This window comes from Strix aluco, chromosome 1, assembly GCF_031877795.1.
Source record: "Strix aluco isolate bStrAlu1 chromosome 1, bStrAlu1.hap1, whole genome shotgun sequence".
NCBI classification, from domain to species: domain Eukaryota; kingdom Metazoa; phylum Chordata; class Aves; order Strigiformes; family Strigidae; genus Strix; species Strix aluco.
In genome coordinates this window covers 145,909,080-145,914,660 of record NC_133931.1, presented here as the reverse complement: position 1 = coordinate 145,914,660, position 5,581 = coordinate 145,909,080, and positions in this window count along the sequence as shown.

The window sequence follows — 5,581 nt, the reverse complement described above, 5'->3', positions numbered from 1 at the left end:
CCGCCCGCCCGCCCCGCCCCGCCGGCCCGCCCCGCCCCCGACCGCCCCCCTCACCCAGTGACACACTTTCCGCGCCGTCCGGGCCGCGGGCGAGAGCGCTCACGTGCGGCGGGCGCGTGCGGCGGCGGCGGGGCTGGCGCGGAGACACCCCCCCGCTCCTCCACCCCCCCGTCCCCGTCCCCGGGCGGTTGCGGGGTGCGGGGGGGGAGCCCCGCTGAAGTCGCCGCCGCCGCCGCCTCCGCTTGCTGCAATGGGCGGCGGCGCTCGCCCGCCGCGGCTGCCAGCGCACGGCTGCGGCCGCGGCGCCGCGGGGCACGGTGACGGGCGGCGGTGTCAGCATCCGCCGGCGGGCCGCTCCGCCGCCGAGCCGCGGCAGGAAATGCCACCGATGGCCGCAGCTAATTAGCTCTCTCTCCTCTCCCGACCGCAACGGCTGACAGGTCCGAGCGCGGGTGCTCCCTCCTCCCCCGCCAGCCGCTTATTTTCTCCTTGCAGGGGAAAAGGCAAACCTGGGAGAGACCCCTGCGCTGGCCTACACGCACCAGCTTCTGCCTAAATCAAGGCGGTTAAGCCTCCGGGCACAGCCGGTGTCCCCCCCCTCCTCCTCCGGGGGGTGAGCGATGCGCCCCGGAGGAGCTGCTGCACCTGACCCGTAACGCGGGGATGTCCCCGCCGGGGGTGCCGCAGCCTCCCCCCGCTCCCGCTCCCGGGAGGGAACCCACAAAGAAAACCCACCCCAAGGACAAAAAGGCGGGGTTGGAAGGGTCTCCGCTAAGTGAACGCGCAACCCGAAACGAAGCTCCGTGCTCCCTCGGCCCCGGGAGGCAGAGGCAGATGCTCCGCGGTGCGTTGGGACCCCCAGACTGAGAAGGAGGCGGCGGGGTTAAACGAGGTTAACAAGCGGCAGCTAAATGCAGCTAAATGTAGTTTACCGCCTCCTCATTTGGGTGACTTTCCTCTTTCTCGAATGAAGTAAACAGGTCAGTTCGGGCGAGCTTCCTCACTTCTCGAGTAAGATAAATGGGTGAGTTTTCCTGTTTTTCTGCCTGTGGCCAAGCAGCCGGGAGGCGTCGAGCTCTCCTCTTGCTCCAGTCGAGCTCTTCTCTTGCTCCACACACAGCACCCACCGCCATCTCCAGGCCCTCCATCCCCCAGCCCTGATTTCCTACAGCAGAAGCTTCTTGTCCTCCTCACGTTCCCAGTTCTCCTCCTCATACCAACTCCAAACTATGTTTCCTAAGCCCTGCCACGTTGCCCTCCGCTCTGCCACGCAGCCCTTGCCTGCTCGGCTGGCTGCCAAGCAGCGCTGCCTGCCCTGGCCATGGCCAGGTACCGGGCACAGTGATGTCCCACCCTCCCTTCCCGCGCTCAGGACATCTGGCTGGCGCTCTCTCTTGCCGCTCTGCCTGGCTGCCAGGCTTCGTGGACCAAGCACATACTTGATGTATTTGAGATTAGTCTATCCTGCCATGTCAGATCTCTCAACAGCTGAAACTGGCCAACAAACTCAAAGGACGAGTAGCATATAAATCTAATTCTCTTAGGAAACCAAGCTGAACATCAGGAACAAGAGCAAGTCCTCTCTGTTCATGCATTCTGTGTCTCTGGGTGTTTTTTTGTTACTTTTGGATTTCCACAAAGCAAATACTTGTGTAATATTTACTAACCAGTGTGTTACCAACCCTAGATGTTCACTGAGACTGCTGAAAAAACTACAGAACTTGAGCTCTTGCTGTTGGATAAGGCAGGAGACTTCAATCTGCAGGTGGTGGTGGAAGCACTCAGAGATGAGTATGCCGGCCCTGGCACTCAGACCAAAGGTCTGCCTGGCCTGCAGGCAGTCTGTGGTGCTCAAGGGAGGCTCCAGGTTTTTCGGGTCCACGGATTCCATTCCTGAGAGTGGCCAGTAAAGGGAAGGACTGCTTCTCCACTTCCTTTGTGGGCAACGACAAATGCTGCTGCTCCTGCCTGGCGGGACAAATGGGAAAGGCAACATACACAGCTTCGTAGGGTGCCGTAGGGAGAGGCCATTACACTATTGGTCCCAATCTCAGTATCTCCTGTTTACCACCAGGACAGGACTTTGTCCCTCCCAGAGGGATTCCAGCCTCTAGTATCTCCTACCATCTGCTTTTGAGACTCTTGGGGGTCATTATAGCAGTTTCAGTCAGCCTCTGGTGCTGCACTTTGCAGCTCTGGAGCCACCCCCCACCCATCTTCAAGAATGCCTTTATTCTGCTTCTCTCTCATATCTCAGATCAACCCCTTCCTTAATGACCTTGGACTGCTCCCTATGCTCCCGTACTACATCCTCTCTGGTTCCTTCCCTGAGGTGGCTCCACACACACACATGTGGGTTGCAGGAGCCAAACACTTCTCTCAGGGAGGGAGTATGGCAAAAGCAAGTAATGGGCCCACCACCCAGCCTTCCACTCAGGATGCTTGTCCACAACACCAGAGGAAGCCAAGAAGTGTGTTTCCTGAGAAGGTTCAGCAGGTAGAGCTGGCTGTGGGTAGCCATGGGACGGTGCAATCCTGGAGTTCCTAATGGACATGGTCTCAGAAATGGCCCTGTCCACTTCTGTGCTACAGGTCTGCTGGTCAGCACGAAGGTACGGACTGCCGCAGTAGTCCAAGAGAGGTGCTTCAGTGCTTGGAGGAGAAAACTGTCCTAGATAGCATCAAGGTTTTTATTCTGCGCTATAACCTGGGGGAAGACAATGCTCTGCCAAAGGGTTGCAATACGGGAGCCGAATTTTTCTTGGAGCCTCTTTCCACCTACCTCTTCCAAACCCACACAAACAAATACTTGGCAAATACCAGGCATAATACCTGGCAGCACCTGTGGCTCTGGGTGCTGACCAAATCATGGTGCCTGGGCTTCTACTTGAGGAGTTTCTCTTTGACCCTAGCTTGACCACTAAAGCTCTAGTGTTACTTGCTGAACTTCAAGTAACATTCCCTTCAAGATGTGATGCTCAGTGGGTATTCCCTGATCCCCATGAGGAGATGCAATTCCCTCCATGTTGTTCACCCTTCCACGAAGGGCAAAACAAATCCTGGCATTATGGAGAGGCAGTGTACTGCTGGCATTCACAGCAGCATGGCACCTCTCCAACCCGAAGGTGGGGCAGGCACTAGGATGACCACCTGAAGAGCAGTTAAGAATTCATGTGTTTGGTCAGTCCTGTTTACTGAGGATGCTGCTCTCTGCAGCAGACTTGCGGTTCTGGAAACAGTCTGAAGTGAGGCATTGATACGTGAAGTGGCAGGGGAGGGGGAAAAAGCACAGAAGGTGGGACAGAAAGCTTCTACAATCCCCTTCCCACCCCGGGAAGGAACACAAACATTTCCCCCTCTTTTCTCCCACGCCACACATGTGGAGCAGCTAAAACTGCATGTTTAAATTCCAGAGGTTGCAGAATGACTCCCAACCATGCTGCGGACTCTCCTACCTCTGGGTGGGAGACGGCACAACAGTGTTGCACCAACTAATGGTGACTTAACTGTTAAGTGCAGTTGATATCTGAATGGTGGGACAGGATGCACTTTGGCCACCTCACCAGAGGTATGTGGAGGCTGATGACTCTTTTTCCTCAGGCCTGAAATGCTGGTGGTTGCTCAGGTCGGGACAGAATGCCTGCACCTTTCTGTCCCTGTGGAGAGGCCCTCCTAATCCCAGTAAACATCCACACACCAGCCAGGAACATAGGAGTTTCCATCAGTAAGAATTTGCCTGCTTTTGGAGGAGTTGAATTTCTTCAGTGTCTGGCACGTTTACAATAATATTAATTTGATCCCCAAACATACACTTTGCAAAGAGAAAAAAATTTGTTTACATGAGGAGTGCCAAGGAACAACATCTTTTCATGCCCCAACAGCTTCTGATGTTTTCTGTTTCTTTGTTCCTTATTACCTCAGGAAAAAATTCCTAACCTGCTTGTCTTTTTGACTAATGTTCAGAACAACACTGACATTTGCACAGATCTACAGTGAGACCAAGTTTTCTACCCCGGTCATTTACAACTTATGGTAGTTTACATATAATAAAAGTTATTTTCCCCCACATAAAATACTTTGTCACTGTTTTTCTGTTTGATCAGTCTGTTTGATGAGATCCTTCTGAAAGCCTCAGTAATTTGTCTGTCCTGAATAATCTGTGCTCTACAACTGCAGGTGGAACTAGTTCATACAAGTACATCTCTCTTAAGTGAGCAACTGATACCAAACCTATCCTTGCATTTCCAGCTTCTTTAAAGCAAAGATATACTTTCTATCTTCAGTTACTAGCTTAAATATTGCCCTCTAAAAGTCATTATAATGATAGCTATAACCATGACTTCTTTCCTACATTAAATGATATAAATAGCAATAACTCATCTATCTCAGCCTTGGGAAGCCAGTGGAAATTTTTCTATCGATTAGAGTTGGCTTCAGTCAAGCCCTACACAGTGTTTTCTGACCCCTTGCCCTACTTATTCTCCATTTCTATTTCACATATGTATCTAACTCCTCAGATTGTTGCACTTTTTTTTTCTCTCTGTTGAAGAGAAATTCTGATAAGGAGGTCCCAGAGGTCTTTAGCTTGTCATTGCATCCCTTCATAGGCTGAATGTGTGCAGAACGTTTTAGAAAGAAGCAAAAGCTAAATATAGAATCATTTAAAGCCTACCCATTAAGGGCATGCCTACATGACACGAATGCAACTAGCTTAGGTACTGGGAGCAGTGTAGTCACGGAGCTAAGTATAACCGAAACAGCGGAACTGGCTCACAAGCCGTTCCCCCGTGCTCACATCCTGTCTCTCGGTGCCAAGTATCAGAGCCTTGGAGGAAGATATAAAAGCTCATAATAGACAGTTATATAGTAACTTGCCCATAGGGTAACTTTCGTCCTGATTCAGCTCTTTAGCAGTTGGTTTATGGCCTGAAGCACGTAACACTTCTGCTTTTCTCGCTGTTATTGCAGATGTGCTTTTTATTCACAGAAATTGATAATACAAGTGGCCTTCTAGGCTGGTCAAAATGATGGGAAATAACCTCATGCAGTAGTGACATATTACAACTAGCCTCTGCTGCCCCTGCAGATTTTTATGGAAGGTGAGGACTTGGACCTTTAGTCCAGAAAGACGAAGCATTAATTTTGGATTAATTAAGCCTATATTATATGGCAGTAATATTAGTGCCTACCTTTTCCTTTTTGCGCTGTAAGTTACTTAATCTGCTGGTACATCATCTCTTTACCCAGAAACAAAATCATCAGCTAATGAAACAAAGATGAGAACATTTATTGCTTGATTGGGCCAATCACGATTTTTGGGCGAGAAGCAGAATGGATTGTGCAAAGGATGCACAAAGAACTACCCTTTCACTGAAACACTGAGACTTACGTGACTTAACTACAGGTGATTTCTAATGACACGTTGCCCTGTCTCGGAGAAGACACCAGCAGCATTGTATTGAAGGCACAGTCAGCAGACAACTGCTGCCTTTCGCTCTGACAGCTGCCAGTCCCTTCTCCGCACCACCCAATCCTCTCTGGGGGCAACTGTGTTTCTCCCTCTGGTGTCTTTTGTAAACAT